The sequence below is a fragment of the Siphateles boraxobius genome, unplaced genomic scaffold (assembly GCF_051911475.1).
Source record: "Siphateles boraxobius isolate OS27281-9 unplaced genomic scaffold, OSU_SipBor_1 1, whole genome shotgun sequence".
NCBI lineage: Eukaryota > Metazoa > Chordata > Actinopteri > Cypriniformes > Leuciscidae > Siphateles > Siphateles boraxobius.
Genome location: NW_027508699.1, coordinates 32,420,916 through 32,440,865, shown reverse-complemented (window position 1 = coordinate 32,440,865; position 19,950 = coordinate 32,420,916). Strand labels below are relative to the sequence as shown.

The 19,950-nt window shown below is 38.9% G+C and overlaps 3 long non-coding RNA genes across 3 annotated transcripts in view; 2 read left to right on the top strand and 1 right to left on the bottom strand.

Moving 5' to 3' along the window:
• Positions 1-19,605, bottom strand: part of LOC143741035 (uncharacterized) — a 27,744-nt gene extending 8,139 nt beyond the window's left edge. Inside the window, exons 1-2 of the long non-coding RNA XR_013204933.1 lie at positions 19,579-19,605; positions 13,216-13,340 (exon numbers count right to left, since the gene is read on the bottom strand). This is a non-coding gene — a long non-coding RNA (uncharacterized LOC143741035). The remainder of the gene's footprint in view (positions 1-13,215; positions 13,341-19,578) is intronic.
• LOC143741028 (uncharacterized) lies at positions 12,968-13,999 on the top strand. The gene is made up of 2 exons (XR_013204932.1): positions 12,968-13,331; positions 13,617-13,999. It is a non-coding gene; the product is annotated as an uncharacterized LOC143741028 (long non-coding RNA).
• On the top strand, positions 19,293-19,950 carry LOC143741025 (uncharacterized). The gene is made up of 2 exons (XR_013204930.1): positions 19,293-19,678; positions 19,777-19,950. It is a non-coding gene; the product is annotated as an uncharacterized LOC143741025 (long non-coding RNA).

Below are 19,950 nucleotides of genomic sequence, written 5' to 3'. Positions count from 1 at the left end.
TTAATTATGCAGCAATTAGCATGATCAAGCAATTACAACAATATCTCCATGATTTAACTTTGATTGATTGAACTTTATTCTGTTTTCACCGACCGGAAATTTTTCTTTGACACTGTAACACATCAACAGCACAAATAAAAAAAAAGAAAAGAAAAAAAAAGAATAATATAGTTAAACACTGTAAGAAAGACAAGAAAAATTTAAAAATATTAACAGTCGTTCTATTGTTTCAATTAAAACACTATACGATTTAAGATAATCACTGCCATTGGAAGAAAAGATATTTTATAGAATTTTTTTCTAGCCAAGGGAATTTTTAGTCTACGTCCAGATGGGAGCAATTCAAAAGCAGTTACTGCTTTGACATTTATCAACACAAAGCTGATTCTATAATGTAATTTATGCTCTTATAGTATGTAAACGTGTAAGACTTTCACAATATCAACTAAGGAATGTTTGTCTTGTGTAACGATCTGTATATATATGAAGACCTCCGTTGCCTCTGAAAAGCCACCTCTGTCAAAAATGAGATAATAATATTGAGTGAATGCTCTCTGCACATAGTATACATTCATTAAATGCTTTCACTTCAAACTCACTAAATCCTTCCCTCAGCCAATTCAGAAATGTCGGTACTTGGGTAGGACCCTATATATAGGAGCCTGATAAAAATGTTAATATTATAATAAAATTTAAACATACTTCTTTTGCATCTGAAGTCTATATATATATACATTGTGTGTGAGTGTGTGTGTGTGTGTGTGTGTGTGTGTGTGTGTGTGTGTGCGTGTGCGTGTGCGCGTGTGCGTGTGCGTGTGCGCGTGTGCGTGTGCGCATGTGCGTGTGCGCGTGTGTGTGTGTGTGCGTGTGCGTGTGTGTATGTGTGAATTTGTAAACCTGTTGTTTGACTATATAGTTACTACCCACTGTGCAATAATATGCATTTATATGATAGGAAGCTGCATTGGGAAGTGCAGGAATATTTTACTTTAAATAAGAAAAAACACTGGCATTAATCAATACGATCTATTCTTAAATTATAGACACTCGTGCTTCATATCATGTTTTCTCAAACAATTTTGAATCAATGACCCCTTTCATGACAATGACCCCTTTCATTAAAATCTTGTGCAGCACACTAACCGTTTTCAACTTAAATGTTTTTCTGTTGTTGTTTTTTTTTAAGTTCCAGATATCATTGTAATACGCTGATTTGATATTCAATATTTAGCCCCATGGGTGATTACTATAATACATATAATATAACAATGTAAAGTAATGTAGGCTAATATAATATACTACTGTATAATATAATATAATATAATATAAGATACATATAATATAATATAATATAATATAATCAGTGTTCTAATGTTGTGATTCATTAGAGCTGGTTTAGTTAATGTGGTCTTTACAGAAGAATTTGTTGAAGTACTTGGAGAGTAAATGAAAATGAAATATATATAGTACTTCCAGAACTAAGATAAAGTGAAAATAGTGCTTTTCCCCCTCAAAATTAAAGGGATGTGTCACACAAAAATGAAAATCCTGTCATTGTGTACTCACCATCATGCCGTTTCAAACCATGCCTTTTTTTCTTTTCTTTTTTTTTTCTTGAAATTTGAAGAACACTGGGGTTCAAAAATCATCAACTTGTATTGTATGAGCTAAAAAAAAGAAAAAAAAAAGAAAAAAAAAACATTTTCACGTGACATGTTACACAAAACAAAGAAAGTCATGCAGGTTTGGATCGATTTTAACAATTGTAATTTTTAGGTCAACAGTCCCTTTAAGCTGTTTTGTTCTAACTATCTGAGATTAAACTTTTGATTAGATCTACCTCAGACCTTTGTATGAGGTTATTAGTTATCAGACTACATGAGACACCATCATATTTGCACAGTCGCTGCTCTGTTGGTCCGAACAGTCGAACGTGAATCATGTTTGTCAGATCCAAGTGCCTGACTACAAGCTGACATAACATTGTATCCCACCACCACACCCTAAAACACAGCGATACTCAATAGGTAGATGATCAATGAGTGGACCTGGAATGAGAGATAAGGCCGTCTAACAAATCGCTCACAGTCTGCATGTATTGAGGCACTCTTCCACACATCCTTGTGATTTTGACCTTGAAAGTTTTCTGGCATCTAAAACCAAATGCCAAGGGAAAAAAGGCCTGCCAAGATATGAATTAATATATCTTGAACAACAAATCCATCGTTCAGAAAAAGACCACGCTCCCTTGATACACTCAATTCAATTATGAGAGGACAGAACGCATTAATAAGATCCAAGGATCGTTGAGGAAGAGGGTGAAAAATGGAAAGGCAAATCATGTCATCACATCTGCCAGCTTGAATCTTTCTCTGTGGCCTTCTCACATTGCCTGTTAAATTTTATGGACGTTGTTTCATGGTTGTTGGCCACCAAACATGACTATATGCTATAACTATGCCAAATAGGCAACGGGTCACATAATTCATTTTAGTTTAATACAGCAACCCGCCTCGAGGGCCAAAACACTTACGTGGGCAAAATGTCAACATGCTAATCGTCATAAAACCTGAAGTTGTCAGAAGCGAAGACTTCAAAAGTCCTCAAAGTCTTTGGGGACATCGAGCAGCGTGCCTCACTCAGGAATTACGGCCAAGACAGATAAAAAGCTTTTGAGGATTAAGCGGTCTAATTTGGCATTGTCCTCGTAGTTAGTCCAAAAGCCAATAATATGTCAGAACTCCTGTGTGAGCTGGAAGTCTAATGGGAAGGAGGACGGAGTGTTTGAGTTTTCTCAGCCAGTGTACAAACATATGTGGGACATGGCAAACGTTATACTGTGACACGGGACAGTCATACCTGTCCTCGGGACAAACATAGCTTCATTTATCATCCGCACCCAGCGTAGTGGCAGGCGGGCCTTAGCGAACTCAACCAAATGAAATACTGGTGATCCACGTCGCATGCAGTGTGTGTAGTTGCATGTGTGTGTGTTTTTGGAGCGGGAACACAAGGAGCCGGGAGATTTTCTACAACCTTGACATCCTCAAGAACTGATTTTTATTTTTAAGACGTGAGGGGGGAAACAACAACAAAAACAAACATGAAAAATGACTCTGCTGGGAACTTGAACAACCTATTTGGTGGCCCTAATGGCGAGACAACTGCCAAACTAAAGGTGGTCTCCTTGTGCACACCGTTTCAAAACCGTTTCTTGTTTTCTGTTGTGTTGCATACACTGTTAACCGCAAGATCTTTTTTTTCCACCCAACTGTTGTTACAATCCTGAAGTTTGTTCTCATCCACAGAAACCTGAGAGCCCTGAAACATTAACAAACAATATGGAGGAAGTGCCTGTGGTCAGACAAAAAGGCGAAAAACATACAGAAAATAAGATCGTGTAACACTTTACAATAAGGTTCAATTCATTGACATTAGTTAAAGCATGGGCTATCATGAACAAACAATGAATAATATCGTTACAGCATTACCAATATTAATAATATATGTTCCGAACACATTAAAGGTGCAGTGTGTGATTTTTAGCGACATCTAGCGGTTCGGCTGCGAGTTGCACTAAGGGCTCAGCCCACTGCTCACCCCTCCCTTTCGAAGAAGCTACGGTGCCTGAAACTGGACAAACATATCGTCGTCTGAGACAGCAGAGAATAGCCAGAGTAAACCAAGAGTGTGTAACATTGTCACTGTTTCTGTACTACAGTCCATTATAAACCACATCATGGATAAAGTTTACAAAGCCATAGTCAGGTGAGGATCAAGGGTCTTAATACGTAATATAATAATAGTAATTAGTAGATTGTCTCACGAACGTAACCAGCACATTTCCCCCCACATAGCAAACCCATAATACAGTGAGGGAGAAGACGCACATGGAACTATGCAACTATATATTGTTTCTAACAGGAAAGTAAACGTTTAGCTGGCTCAACATTTTTTTTAGAACTGCTTTATCGATTAAATTAACTAATTTAATAATTGATGATCTTTACAACGGAACTGGACAACAGTCGAAATGCATAATTTTCTTGATATCAAAGCTGCTTTTTGAGCAAATCAGTTGGCTAAATGATCCAATCACTTACAAAGAATACTGATGTATTGGTGTAAAAAAAAACTCACTGCAACATCACCATTTATGCTACATAAATAAAATGCTGTAAAATGTGTTGTTTATTGTTAATTCATGACACACATCAATGAATTGAATTGTACTGTAAAGTGTTACCATGCATTTTTTTCTATCAAAAGCAATGAGCTTCGAAAGTGTGTCTTACAGACTTTCGCAATGAAAGTCAAGGAACTAAGATATTTTCTACACACTTAAGACTTGATTCTCACATTTTTAAGAAGTGAAAAAAAAAATGGAATATGCATGCAATACTGATAGATGAATGAGTCATCATGGTTGTATGTGTACAATGTCATACAATATAATAATCACAATCTTAAAATCTTATAGTCATAAGTATATTAGCATCAAACATGTTTATTTCTTCAAGTACACACATGGTTGAATGACAATACAGTTCCTTAAGTCTTCTGCATGTCAGGTTGGAATGCAACTTATTTTCAATATAATGAATCACCTGATTTGTGGCTGTAATCTGACTTTGACCAAGCATCCTGGCAACCAAAGCTCTCAAGGCTCCTTATGGGTCTTGACATAATATATAATGACACTGCAGTACCATCTATCACAGCCTTATACTAACTAGATCCCTTAAGCAGTATTTTCTAGAGTGTGCCATGTCATGAAATGACTTACGCCATAACCCATACATGATCTACTAAATCATTCCACTATCCATGACCGGTATGAGAACCACATTACATGAACCATTTCCTGCATCTAGGCTCAATGGTCTCCATTCTCCTAGTGTAATTAGAGCCATGTTCAGCCCACATGCATTACCACTTTTACCCGGGCATATCCTTGATGTCTTCCCACTAAAAGGCATGTCAACTAGAACATAAAGGAGACCCCATTAATGTGACATGATTTGGTATGTGGCCATTGACACAAGGTTCCATCCCATAATTCACCAGCAGATTGATGCATTCACGATTGCATGTGTGACATGTGCCTATTATGTGGTTGGAGACGCGAGGACAGAACATGGCAGTCGTCATTAATCAGGACATCCCTGCAGATTAACAGCAATAGGGATTCGTCTTCTTAACCTCTTAAAGCAATATTGCAAAAGCTCAGAGATTACAAAACCGCATGCGTGTAATTATTGTTCTGAGATAAACGGAGCTGTGACTTCAAAAGCCCCCCAATTAGAGCAGCTAAACTGCCTGTCAGACATCCGTTTATGTTTTTCATACTCATTATGTGGGATTGTGAGGTGAAAGGAATTCCAGAAGAAAAAAAAATCAGGTTAAAAGGAGGATTATTTGAATGAATTAGGCTGTAAATTAATGACGCTTCAAAACATTTGTTCAAGGTAATCACAATGAAGGTCTTTGATGCTTTTTCATTAATTGCAAACCTCAGTTTAATTCTACATGCAATTGAAATGCTTTATAAATGTCTTTATCATAGAGTTTGAATCTAAAAATGCTCATTGCCAAATAAGTTCTGCGAAAACATTCAATGAGGTCACACAAATGCTAAGAATAGCTATAAATATCACATTATGTATTTTGAGGGTTGTGTATTGATGGTGGCAATCATGTTGCTAATGTCTGAAAATAGACAGATTAAACAGATTAAGATTCTAAGGCAGTTTCCTAAGTTTGATTATAAAACTTGCTGTAAAAAATGTTTTCAACACTAAAATCACAACATTCTTTGGAACATAATTTGCATATTGGGCCACTAATGATGATCACAGACCAAATATTACTTTGCAAACATATGAATTCTCAAATTCCCTTTCCACACACACTCTAACATGTCTTCTTAACAGCCCAATTACAATCTTTAAGATGAAATATGTTTGTTAAGATTCAAATAGAAACATTTTTTAATGAATTATATATTAATATGAAGCATTAACTGCCAATAGTGAGATTTCAGTCATCATTTACTCAGACTGATGCAATTCCAAATCTGTATGGTCAACTGAACAGCCCTTGAATGGAAAAGAACTGCACTTTTTTTTCTTTTCTCTCTCTTTGTGTTCTGTTAAAATGAATAACCGTATACTCGTTAGGAGTGACAGCAGGGGGAATAAATAATGACAATGAAATTAATTTTGGGTGAATCATTCCAGTAAAAGCATGCATAAGCATTATGACAGCGGGAATGCTGCCCTTCTTTGCTGCATATTTGATTCATATTCATGTTTGAAGAAAACGGCTTATCTTGGCAGGGGGTAAGTTGGAAAAAAGAGAGAAAAAAAGCCAAACACAATAGTTTATTTTAAGAATTAAATCAACACACTGTGTCAGTGCTCACTAGTCCGACAAGACATGGATGTGTGGGATCTCAGCAAGTGATTCCTACGTATATCAGAAAAACAACAAGCAAATAAATAAATCAGTGAAAAAATCCATCATTCACTCACCCACAGAGCAGAAACAGAAGAATAGCCTTCTTTAAATTATAATGTTATCTGAAAACAATTCTAAACTAAACTGTACTAGTGGTGTATGATTAATTTTGGGTCAGTTTGACAATATAGGTTAATTGAGCCCGTTCTCATCCTTTGGCGGCATTTGTGACGCCATATGACAAAACGGCGAAATACTACGCACATGGCACCCTTTAGCGTGAATATAACACGCGAACCCAAGGCGTCATAAAGTTGACTGGCATCCTTTAGCGTGAATATGAGACGCAGACCCTACCCCACACCTAAACCTACCCATCACAGTGCGTGTTATATTGACGATAAAGGGTGCCATGTGCGTAGTATTTCGCCGTTTTGTCATATGGCGTCACATATGACGCCAAAGGATGAGAATGCGTTAGTTAGTTAGAGGTCTGACAAAGAAAACAATGGAATTTGTGTGGATATGTCACTAATCAAAAACTGGATAGTGTGCAGTTTTAATGGAGCTCTGACAGTGTCATAAGGGAAACATTTGTATCCCCAAACACCAAAACATCAAATATGGATTTTTTTTCTAACAGTTCTTATGTCATTTTTTTACTAAAACAAGTTTTGAACAACATGAGGCTGAGTAAATGATGACATCATTTGAGTATTTACACAAAAAGCTTAGTCTTGGATAAAGAGCTGAATACAGCACAAGAGTTGGTGCTACCAAATAAAAGATGCTTGACTTACTGATTGTGTTGCTATGTGTCCAACATGGACCAAGAATTGTCTGACTGCAAAGTTCACGGCCTTCCTTCTCTGAAGCCACCACTGTAGATATGCAAAGCAGACAATGAATATGCATATAATCAAATCAAAAACATAGCTCTATAAAGAATGTAATTCTGTAGAGCTTTTCTCACTGGAAATAGTTAACCCTGGGTCATTCTAAACCATTGTTTCACACTGTACTTGTTTGGCACCGCAAAAGCACAGAGCAGTGCTAAACCCCCATCTAAATTACAAGTGTAAAACTTTCCTTTACCCGGGGTTAAAAACAGTATGAAAAGCCCTTTTGAGGTTTGACTAGATTGTTCATTTATATTTTCATCTGAGCCACTGGTTCATATCTGTGTGAATCTTAAAATACTATGGTAAACCAAGTTAGTCAGAGGGAGTTCACCTGCTGTGTCTTACAGTTTGTCTGACAGATGGTCCTCAGGATCTCCTCATTTACATATCACACATCATATTTAGAAAACAGAGCCAAAAAGATGGAATCTGGGAGTAATTAACTTCATTTGATTCATTGATGTTGACTAACATTACAACATGCTCAAATCAACCACAAAACATTCTGAAAAAGCAGGATTCATTTTCCTCCTTGAGTTTTAGTGTTTTTACTTATTACACAATTGCTTATGTTTTCCCTACTCTAGTTCTGACTCAACCAAAAGAAAGATTGTAAAAGCCCAGAATGGGCTTGTTTTGCAAAGTCATGCCTGTAAGTATTTGCATTCCATGTACCTTATTACCCAAAAATCCCTCTGTGTATGACATTTCATTTCAGCTGACTGAAATTGCATTCTAAATGATGCCTGGCACTAAAGTTTAAACCCATTTCTTGTTGACAGGTTTCCAGGGAATTATTTAACAATGACATGTGTTCTATCTTCACCCCTTTTGCATGTGCATAGATTAAGACCAATTAATTGTGTGTGTTTACTTGTTGGGTGCAGTGATAGATAATATGTTACTTGGCTTGAACGCAATTAAATGACTCAACCAATTCAGCAGAATAAATTGCATTTAGCAGCACAAGGTGTTTACAGAAACAGTCTCTTCATAAATTCCCCATTTGTTTTCAACCTCACCAGAAGATTGATTATTACAGTGCCCCATAAAGAAGGTGATAATGGCCAACTATGAAGGTATGATTTCATGCTAACTATAATGAAGAGGTGAATTGACAATTGGATGGGAGTATATCAGACTCAATGCCTGTGGGAAATCATAGCCCGTTACAATAAAACAATTTGAGGACAAATATACAATAATTTAGAGATGAAAGCACTCAGATTATGACCACAATCCATGATAACCGTACCAATGCATTAAAAAAAGCTTTAACTGCAGACTTACATGTTATATTGAAACAAATATCCTGAAACATAATGTAAGTTATTGTGTTTGACTTTATTTTGTTTTTTATCCAAGTCTAAAGACCTCTAGAGTTAAATGTCCTTCTGATTTGTTTAACACCAACATTAAAACACTAGCAATTAATCAATCTATCCATCAATCAATCAACCAACCAAACAACTAATTTTTTTCTTTAATTTTCTTTTTAAAAACTAAACCATGAAGTCGTCACATGCAAAGACAAATGGTTGTTTTTGAGAGACCCCAAACTTTTGCATGGCTACTAACATATTACACTGATACATAGTTTATTATATTCTATTTTGTGAGTAGAAAAAAAGAATTCAGAATAATACAAGAAACATGAAATTTGACCAGAGTAGAAATTATGTTGCTCAATTGTACAGCTTATTGTCATTATACACAAATATTTGCCACAATTAACCAAAATCAAGTATTTCAGAGTCTAATAAGCTTTGAGGACCAAATAATTCAGTTCTTAATGTTTCAACAACCATCAAATAAGTGAAAGGAAACATTTTGGGGTAAAAGCCCCCTAAAGGCCCTAAAGAAACAACATGTTAAATGCAAAATACCTGTAAACAAACTGATTGCTTTCCATGACAAACACTGTAGCTCTAAGTCAAATCTAACAAGCGTTCTTATTATATAGCCAATTCAAGAGATTGTGAAATGCCTCAAGTGATTAAACAAATGGCTAACTGGCTCAACATTTGCTAAAGCGATCGTTTTGAATAAGTTTGTACTTATCTTGCTATATCAAAAATATTAGCATATGGTGACAAATTGTATCACTATTTCTCCTATGACTTTTTAAATGTTTGCATGATCAAAAACAGACCTTTTACATTTCAAAAATGTATCCTCCAATAAATCAATAAAAAATACTTTTAAATATATTTACTTTTTTTTATGACAATTTAGGACCAGAAAATGTATATTTTTTTCTAAAGGGATTTAGAGATTATTTTACTACTGCTGTTGTTATGAATGGAAACCTTCTAGCATCAGTAAATGAGCTATCACCCTGTACAAAGATGAAAAAAAAACACTGACCACCAAAAAATATATATATAAAAAACGTGAGGGTAGTGAGAGTCAGCCAGGGTTGATGAATTCCTGCTCTCTCTGTTGACATTGTGTTAGAGAGAAGTCTTCCAATCTGCAACAGAGTTTTTGGACATAATGGTATTTCTTAGCCTTCGCCCTCTGGTCAGTGAAAAAAGTCTTCAGCCCCAACCTCTATTTTCTTAGCTTAGTTACACACAGTCATCTGCAGAGGCGGATTTTTCTCCCTCTAATCTGGTTCCAGACTAGCATACTGTATCATAGCTGATGTAATGTTCCTTCTGATAAGAGTGAACAATTTTCTCCAGGTGTGAAAATGTGAGAGGAATTCAGATTGTGCTTTGCATTTCTACAGTGTATGGCAGTATACATCCTATTTATCCTGTATGTACAATAGGAATAGTTCATTTTTAATATTCTAATAATCTAAATAACTTTTTTTTTTCTCCATTATGAATAACCTTAAGTGCATTGGAAAGTTTCTTCATGGAACTGTAGATGCCAATAAAGAACCTTTATTTTTAAGAGTGAAGGACAGTAACTAACACAACTAACAACTTCTGGTTTGTTGTCTTTGATGCCAAATAATTCAACATTGTACACAGTTCGAACATGTAAAAAGAGAATTGAGAGCTCTATGGTAAGATTTACAGTGAAAACCAACCTATGTTTTGGTCCATTAATCATGCTGTACATATACAGAAGACTCAAAATATAGTGATATGAACTACAGCATTTTTATGGTGCTTTTATGATGTTTCCCCATAAATATTTGCTTGGTTTGGAATAAGTCAAGTCAACTTTATTTATATAGAGGTTTTTACAATACAGATTGTTTCAAATCAGCTTTACAGTGATACTAGGAAAATAATGCAACAAAGTTTGTTTCGGCTGTACAGCAGATCTAGAAGATTGTGTCATTGTCCAGCTTAAGTAAGTTCAGTGTTGATTAACTTCTGTTGTAAACAAGTTATTTATTTAGCTATTTTATCTTTACAGGCACTCTGGACAAAACAGTGATGTCATCGTCCTGCTCAGCTCAGTACTCATATAATGGTGTCAATGCAGGCAGATCAATAATATTAGGCTTGTTTGAGATGCGCCTTGCCTTGCCTGAAATGTAGTCGAGAGTAGGCGGCTGCAGTGAGAGGAGAAGTGAAAAAAGCGCAGGCAAGCCGGACAGTTCTCGCTTCTCGCAGTGGATCTGACACCTGAGAGATCAATGATGGATATCGCGGGATTCACGGGATTCACGCTCGTGCACAGTGTTGCTAATAAACTGGATGTAATTTAAGTTCTGTTGCTTTTATATGAAAATGAATATAATGAACAATACACCCAAAGTACTTATTATTTCATTCCATTCCAAATAAGTGTTTATCAATCATTTTTTCTTTAATACAGACATAGGCTATGTGTTTATATATATATATATATATATATATATATATATATATATATATATATATATATATATATATATATATATATATATATATAATAAAATGACATTGCATAACCCATAGAGATCGCACTGTCCGAGAGTTTGGGAATAATCACACATAACATATACACATAAAACATGATATCCGAGTTTTAAAATCAAACATTTTAAAAGAGAACAATACATCACGGTTATTTAAACCAGGGGTTCCCAAACTTTTCCATTCCAGGACCCACCTAGACAAGAATAATCTATCTCAAGACCCACCAAAATGATTTTTAAAAAGCATGAATGTGGGGTGGGGTGGAAGGCGTTAGATCTCTTCAGAGCAGTTTTCTCCTTGTCATAGTATGAAAGACATACAAGTTTAACTGCAATACAAACTTATGGTACATTATCAAAATAATGTAGAATTAAAATAGCAGCCTAATGGCTGTTGAAATAAAGGGAAGAATACCGAGTAGTTCTTGTCTGCTGCCTTAACTAATTTACCCAGACACAAAGAAATTAAAGATTAAGTAATTTTAATCTTAACCAAAGTTTTGATATAACAACAAATAATTTTATTTTTTAAATTATTTAATTTGACAGTAGGCCCATGACCTAGAATTTCAATACTAATATTTCTGCTAAAAGTGTTGTTAAACTCACCACGTTGTTCAGCGCAGAAAACACTTTCGTCCTCGTGTGTGTACATGTGAAATACGTTTTACATAAAAAATTTCCTTGTGTTGGTAGGTAGCAAAATGCATGCGAGGGAATGCAAACAACGCACTCTTATGAAGACCATATCTGAAAGACAACAGCGCTGTGTTGAACAGACGACAGATTAAGGGCCTGTTCACATATCGCGTATTCAAATGTAGGCGCGCGGTATGCGCGCTCATACTGGAAGCTCGCGGTGCGACGGTGGAGAGGGCGGTGGAGAGCAACTGCGCGCGACTGCAGAATCCGATACTTGCGCCTTGCACTCGCGAGAGTTTTTTGACACACGTCAGCATGACATCAGAGGATGCGGACTGCTCTCGGACACATTTCAGCGGTGATCGGTTCCGCACAGATTTTGCTCATCTCAAACAAGCCTATTGTTGAATATTAAGTGTCCCCAACTAAGCAAGCCATAGACAACAGTGGAAAGGAACCCAAAACTCCATCAGGTGACAAAATGGAGAAACAAATCTTGAGAGAAACAAGGCATAAGCGGTGCAAGGCATTTCATTTTTTTGTGACCTAACTATTCATATGGCAAAGTGTTGCACAAATCAACAAATATTTGTTAAATATCGATCTTAGTTTTCTAATTTAATACTCCAGAGTTTTTAATATAATGAACCTCATTCACATAAATCCTTAGATTATCACATACTGAATTCTGCTCCCATGAAAGTCTAAGTACACATTTATTTTTATCTATAAAGAGACTGAAGAACATTGCTACAAATATTTGAAGGATATATGAGTTTAGAATAAGAAAGATATGAAAAGCAGCCATAAGAGCTGCTAAATGAGGCAGAACTGAATTACACAATATAATAGTTAACACCTGTGAACTGCACACAAAAAGAGCAAGCACTCGCTTAAATCAGCAGGTCCAACACGACAGGCTTTACATAGCTTCCGTGACTGAGACCACACAGGTATTTCTATCATGTAAATGAGGTAACAGGTTGATATTTATGTGGCAGGAAGGGCGTTTCTGTCTTTCTTCATCATTGTGATCGATGGCCAGTCTAGCCAATCATATGTGCTCCTGGGCTTTAATACAGTCACGCAGTTACCACTAGTCAGGCGTCACGGTTGAATTGTTGCGTCGCTAATGCGCGCCCGTTATTGCCTCCTGGGAACCGGATGTGAGCACCCGAACCGAAACCCCGTTTTGCTCTAGAGAGCGTGCTGCTGTCTTCTGCGGCACAAGCTCGCTACAATTGTTATTGTTTGTGTGTACTGGATGTGGACGCTGGAGGAGGATGTGTCCTAATCCATACCCTTTCTCGGTGGTGAGAACCTGAGTTCCCCACCAGGGAAAGCTACGTTTCACTTTCTTCGACGATCGGGCCCTGTTATAGGTCCGTAAAGGACTGTAACTACATTCCAGTCGGGGTGCTCCGCGTTCAATTCCGGCCGAAGTGCTGTCCTGTTTTGGTTTTGTTTCGACCCTGTTTCGACGATGTTAACTGTCAACTGATTCCATTGCAATTTGGGACTTCAGTTGATATTTTCGTTAGTTTCTTATTTGGGTTTTTTTACTTAGTTTTCATTTTCTTTTGAACTGATATTAGCTGCAAGGATTGGTGCTGGATTCTGAACTGTAATCCTTGTTCTTCTCTCATTCTAATTTATTTGTATGTTTCTATTTGCTTTCTCATTTGTATTTGATTTTGATTCCGAAGTTGAATTATTTATTTTTTTCAATTATTTCTCTGAAATAATAGTTAGCTCAGGGCCTGAGCACCGGGGGCTGAGGGTTCTTATTTGGGTGACGGGACCTTTCTCAACGTGTGCAGTGCTTAGTATTAACATCTGTCTGTGTGTGTGTGTGTGTGTGTGTGTGTGTGTGTGTGTGTGTGTGTGTGTGTGTGTGTGTGTGTGTGTGTGTGTGTGTGTGTGTGTGTGTGTGTGTGTGTGTGTGCGTGTGCACAGTGAAGTGCAGTAGTTCTGCACCTGGGGGTGGCATGCTACGATTCTCTCCCTCTGTGTCTCTCGTCCTTGTTTGGACCTGGTCCCAAACCTTTAGGGGTTCATTGAATTTGGACTAAGTGCCTTATATCCTTTTTATACTGCTTTTAAGAATTGTTAATAAAACTTATTTTTGTACGACAACCCATGTCACTGATTCTATTAGGTGATACGAACCTGCGTGTGCTTTTTATTGGGGCTTACTCTAATTCTTTGGGTGAAATTCCCAGAGTGGCGTGGTCGGAGTGTGAATGATACAATTCTATTATTATAATTCTTTAAGAGCCCCCCCCCTCACTGCCCTTGTGTCGCACGCCACATTTTGGCGTAGTCGGCAGGGTCACCATAACTTTGCGTCAGAGACATTGGTCGTTTTTGTTTAGCTGTTGTAGTGACAATGAGTCTTACATTAAATTAGCTCAAATTATATATAGGGAATTTGAATAATTAATCAGGAATATGATTAACATATATCACATATTACAGTTACATTAAATCATCGAAGCTGCAAATAGACCGATTGTATACATGAATGATCACCACAATGAGTTATGGTTCGTCATTAATATATCAATAGTCCCATTACAGATCGATTATATGAGATAACTTTAAAGGAATTAATTTAGTTATCAAACGATCTGTCTGTGCAGCAGACGGCCGTAAGATTAACTTATCAATTTTCAACAAAAATTATCTCTTTCTTATAATTCCAAAAAAGCTATTTTCTGGCCATGAAAAATCACCTTCTTGTTATTATAAAATGTAGGTTACTGAAATAGTAACGAATTGAAAAGCTTTGTAGCTAGATCAAACATTTCATTTACTTTGTAAAAATGAGCAATTTAGACAGAAAGCAATCAAGAATATGGTTTTAATAAAATGAAACTACGGATACAGAATTCTACATTTAAACCCGGGATACATGTATGTACAGTAAACAGTAAAACTAACGAGACAAACGAATAACAACGGGAGTGAGAGAGAGAGAGATTGAGTGAGAGAGAGAGAGTGAGAGGGAGAGAGAGAGAGAGTACGAGAATGAGAAAGTGAAACTAAAGGTCAGGATTAGAGATTGCAGTACGGCACACACCACAGACAAAATGAACCTTGAGAGACACAAATATCAAATCCCCTGAATGGGGTAAACAGATCTTAAAGCATTTAGATCGATAGGAATTACGATACTTGCATGATTCTTCGTGTGGCTGAGAACCAAAGCGTGTGTGTGTGTCTCTGTCCTCCTGTCACGCGTTCACGTGGTCTTTCAGAGCGAGGGAGCGAGTTAGTTTGAATGTCCTTTGAGGTGCAGTTGCTGGTTGGTTCAAAGAGTCTCTTTAAAGTTGAAGTTGCCGATTACGTTCATTTCACTGAAAGTGAACGTAGGAAAGTCCGAAGACAAAAATAAAGAAAGATTAAAGAAAAAGGAGAAACACGGCGTAAAGCTCCCTAAGGAGCCATGGAACCGGAAACCTCTAACAGGGAAAAAGCTCTCTGTAGGGACTTCCTGGGGTCAGTCTTTTATGGAAAAACTTGGTTCACGTCTGGGTGCATCCTGGGTGTCCAGAATCTGAAGCGGACAAAGTTTTCTTTGTCCTGTGGGGGGATGCCCACGGGACTGAGGAGATTGTGTTGAGCCGTTCGGCTCCAGCACTATGAAATGTGTAAAATAATGCACATTACTGCATTCTGCTATCGGAATTCGGCTCCGTTAGATTGAGAGAATTACAGAGATATCAAACACGTCACATGAAGATTATAGGAATACAGAGTTACATAAGATATGCATTTTATAAGCATTTAGTTCCTTCAAAGCAAGTTTGTTCCTTCGAATAAACGTCATACATGCAGTGAATATAAACTGAGAAACACACAGGAGTATAGGAAACATTGACATGCTTATATTCTAAGTTTAATGTTCAAAGTTCGTGTATGTGTGTGCGTTAATGTGTGATTGTGTGTTTGGGTATCCTTATGGTCAGCATCTGTCCATCCGTGGTGTGCACCACGTGAGGGTTTAGTTCGCAAATGGTTGTCTTCAAGACATACTAATTGATGAGGGGAGGAACACTAGCTTGAGACCCTGAATGGATCAGTTCTTATTCTTTGTGACTGAACACAAATTGCAAGGAGTGTAAGGATTTGAGAACAACGGGGACCTGTTTCTTGATTGTGCAATGCGTCATAAATGAAGTTAATTAATGACCTGCTGGCAGACATTGGGGCACCATATCACATGATTCAAGGTTTTGTGAATTAAACATATATGTGTTCATATTTGTTCAGTAGTGAAAGGGAAACAGGATTCGGTCAGTCGCTACACTGTTTTGTGTTTTGTGTGTTGTTTTTTTGGAAACAGGACAGCAGTGCATTGTGCCAGAGTTGTTCCATTTGGTGGTTTCTTCCTTGCAGTGGTAAGTCACTTCTTTAAAATAAAAATAAATCCATTAACATCAAGCTGGAGGATGAATTACAAGAATTGAAAGATTTGGTAGCCCAGTTGAGAGCTGATAACGTAAGGTTGCAGCAGGCACGGGCACCAGCTGGTTTGCCTGGTCCTAATGTAGCCTTGCCCGGTACCTCTACTGTTTCGCCTGAGACGCCTCAACAGCTTGGCACTGTTGCGCCTGAACGATTTGTTTTTGTATCGCGAGATCGACGCTGCCCAAAATTCAATGGCAAATCGGGTTTGGATATTGACGAATGGGTTGAGGAGGCACAGGCGTGTGTGAGGGTGCGCCATATGTCAAATGCAATCAAGCTCTTTTCCTTTTTGACCACTTGGAGGGAGAGGCAAGAGAAGAGATCAGGTATCGTCCTGATCTAGAACGCGGAGACCCTGATAGGATTATTAAGGCGATGAAATTTCCCAAACCCCTCCCAGCCGGTGGCAGGCCCCTCTACAGCTGAGAATGGACGGCTGCGTTCCTCCCGGCCATTGGAAAACTAGTTCCCACCAGGTTGCAGAGTCACCGCCTGGGTGGGGAAGTAACTGACTCAAGTAGGATAGGGGTACGCAGTTCAGTTCCCCATTTAATCTCCTCTTGTCCACATGTGGTTGCCCTTATGGGGGGTGTTTCAGTGCCCTGCTTAGTGGATACTGGTTATATGGTAACATCAATCACTGAAAGTTGTTTTCAACAACATTTTGAACCATGGGGTCAGGATCGTCTTCAAAATCGTCTTCAGGATCCATGGGGACAGGATCGTCTTCAGTGCACACTGTCAGTGGCTACAGCTTCGAGCAGCCAATGGGCTTACTATCCCGTACATGGGATATTTTGAGCTAGACGTGGAGATTTGTGGCAGGCTTGTCGTCGGTTGTGGTGTCCTGGTTGTTCGGGATCCTCCTGGAGGCATGAGCGTGGATGTCCCTGGGGTACTGGGGATGAACATTCTTGGCCGGTGTTACAAGGAGCTTTTCGGGCAGCATGGCACCTCCCTCTTTGACCTACCTGTAGTTACACAATTACCAAGTGTGTCGAGTCCACTGCAATATTGTCAGCAAGTAAGTGCTAGAGAGCGCTTGGATCAAGTAGGGTGTGTACGGGTGCGTCGACGTGGGGTGTGTCGCATACCAGGTGGCACAATTAGGCTAGTGGCGGCGACCTGTTCGACCAAATATGTTGGCAGTACTGTTTTATTTGAGCCCCCTGAATCCGGCCTTCCAGCTGGGCTTTTAGCATCACCTGCTTTAGTAAGGGTAATTCAAGGGACTGTCTATGTGCCGGTAGTGAATGTCGGCACCGTGGATGTGACGCTTCGCCCTACAACGGTGGTGGGTAACCCCCTTCTGAATATGAGGTGTTAAAAACTCATATCCATCAGTTGTTGGAGGCTGGAATAGTCCGCGAAAGTTGTAGCCCTTATGCATCGCCGATTGTGCTAGTCAAAAAGAAGGACGGTAGTCTGCATATGTGCGTAGACTACCGTCCCCTTAATGCCAAGACTAGGGGTGATGCATTTCCCCTTCCTCGTATTGAGGAATCTGTGGATTCACTAGGGGGGGGGCTCGCTGGTTCTCTACACTGGATCTGGCCAGGGGGTATTTGCAGGTTCCTGTTTCCGAGCAGGATAAGTCCAAGACTGCGTTCTGTACGCCGTTTGGATTATTTGATTGGAACCGTATGCCTTTTGGACTTTGCAACGCTCCAAGTACGTTCCAGAGGTTAATGGAGAGACTATTTGGTGATCAGCGGTGTCAGTCCCTGCTCATATATCTTGACGATGTTGTTGTGTTTTCCTCTTCCATAGCCCAACATCTAGAGAGATTGGAGATGGTCCTGAGTCGGTTGGAGAGGGAAGGACTCAAGGCAAAGCTGGAGAAGTGTGCTTTCTTCAGGCCAGAGGTCAAGAACTTGGGACATGTTATATCGGCGCAAGGGGTGGCAACAGATCCAGGTAAAATCGAGGCCGTTGCACGATAGCGTTGCCCTGAGACTGTCTCTGAGTTACGGACATTCCTTGGCTTTGCGAGTTATTATAGGCGCTTTGTGGAGGGGTTTGCCAAATTGGCAGCCCCTCTGCATAAGCTAGTTGCTGAGGTGGTGGGAGGTAAATCAGGCAAGCGACGAGGGCAGAGTTTGATTCCTGTCTGGACCGAACATTGTCAGACAGCATTTGAGGCCCTAAAAATCAGGTTAACATCTGCCCCAGTACTGGCTTACACAGATTTTTCCAAACCCTTCATTCTAGAAGTAGACGCTAGTCATGGGGGGCTGGGGGAAGTTTTGTCCCAAGAATTTTAAGGGAAAACACGAATCATCGCATATGCCAGTAGCAGCCTAAGGCCCACTGAGCGTAATATGACCAATTACAGCTCAATGAAACTAGAGTTTGTATTGCTCAAGTGGGCCATGGTTGAAAAATTCAGGGAATATCTTTTAGGGCACAAGTGTATTGTGTTCACGGATAATAATCCCTTAAGTCATTTAGCTACAGCAAAGCTCGGCGCTACGGAGCAACGTTGGGCCGCAGAGTTAGCTGCTTTTGACTTTGAGGTAAGATATAGGTCCAGAAGGAGCAATGGTAACGCAGACGCTCTCTCTCGCCAGAACCCAGTTGTTCGAGGTCAGCTTGAGGGTTTGGCTGCAGGTGTTGTAGTCCCTGAGTTGTTACAGCACGCCATTGGTATAGGATGTGTGGCACAGGCAGATGTGAGGGCAGTGAGTGCGTTGCCAGGCTATTCTGCCCCTGACCTGCGATCTATACAGGAGACTGATCCTGTTATTGGACCAGTAATAAAGTTCGGGGAGCAGGGCCGGCGCCCAGGACCTGAGGAGCGGCATCAGTTGAGTAAACCATGTTTGACCCTCCTCCAGCAATGGAATCGATTAGAGGCGAGGGAAGGATTTTTGTATCGGAAAATATTTCGTCCTGACGGAGGTGAAGAATGTTACCAATTAGCGAATAAATTTCTCTGAAATAATAGTTCATTTCTTTAGATTGCGTTATTTTGCTCCAAACTGCTTGACTTGTTTTTTTTATTAATAATTTTGACTGAAGTTTGGTTTGTTTTCTTTCTTTATTTCTTTATATATTTAGCTGCCGTTGACATTTGGGTTTAGTTTCAACCAACTGTTTATTTCAAGCTATTGATTGTAATATTATTTTGGTTTCCTTGATTTGAGCGTTAATAATCCTTCCAGCTATCGAAGTGACTTTTTTTGTGATTATTTATATCTGTATCTGATGTATACCCTTTTTGTGTGTTAGCAGGACCTGAGCACCGGGGGCAGAGGGTTCTTATTTGGGTGACGGGACCTTTCTCACCGTGTGCAGTGCTTAGTATTAACATCTGTGTGTGTGTGTGTGTGTCTGTGTGTGTGTGTGTGTGTGTGTGTGTGTGTGTGTGTGTGTGTGTGTGTGTGTGTGTGTGTGTGTGTGTGTGTGTGTGTGTGTGTTATTGCTTGTGCACAGTGAAGTGCAGTAGTTCTGCACCTGCGGGTGGCATTCTACGATTCTCTGCCTCTGTGTCTCTCGTCCTTGTTTGGACCTGGTCCTAAACCTTTAGGGGTTCATTGAATTTGGACTAAGTGCCTTATATCCTTTTTATACTGCTTTTAAGAATTGTTAATAAAACTTTTTTTTGTA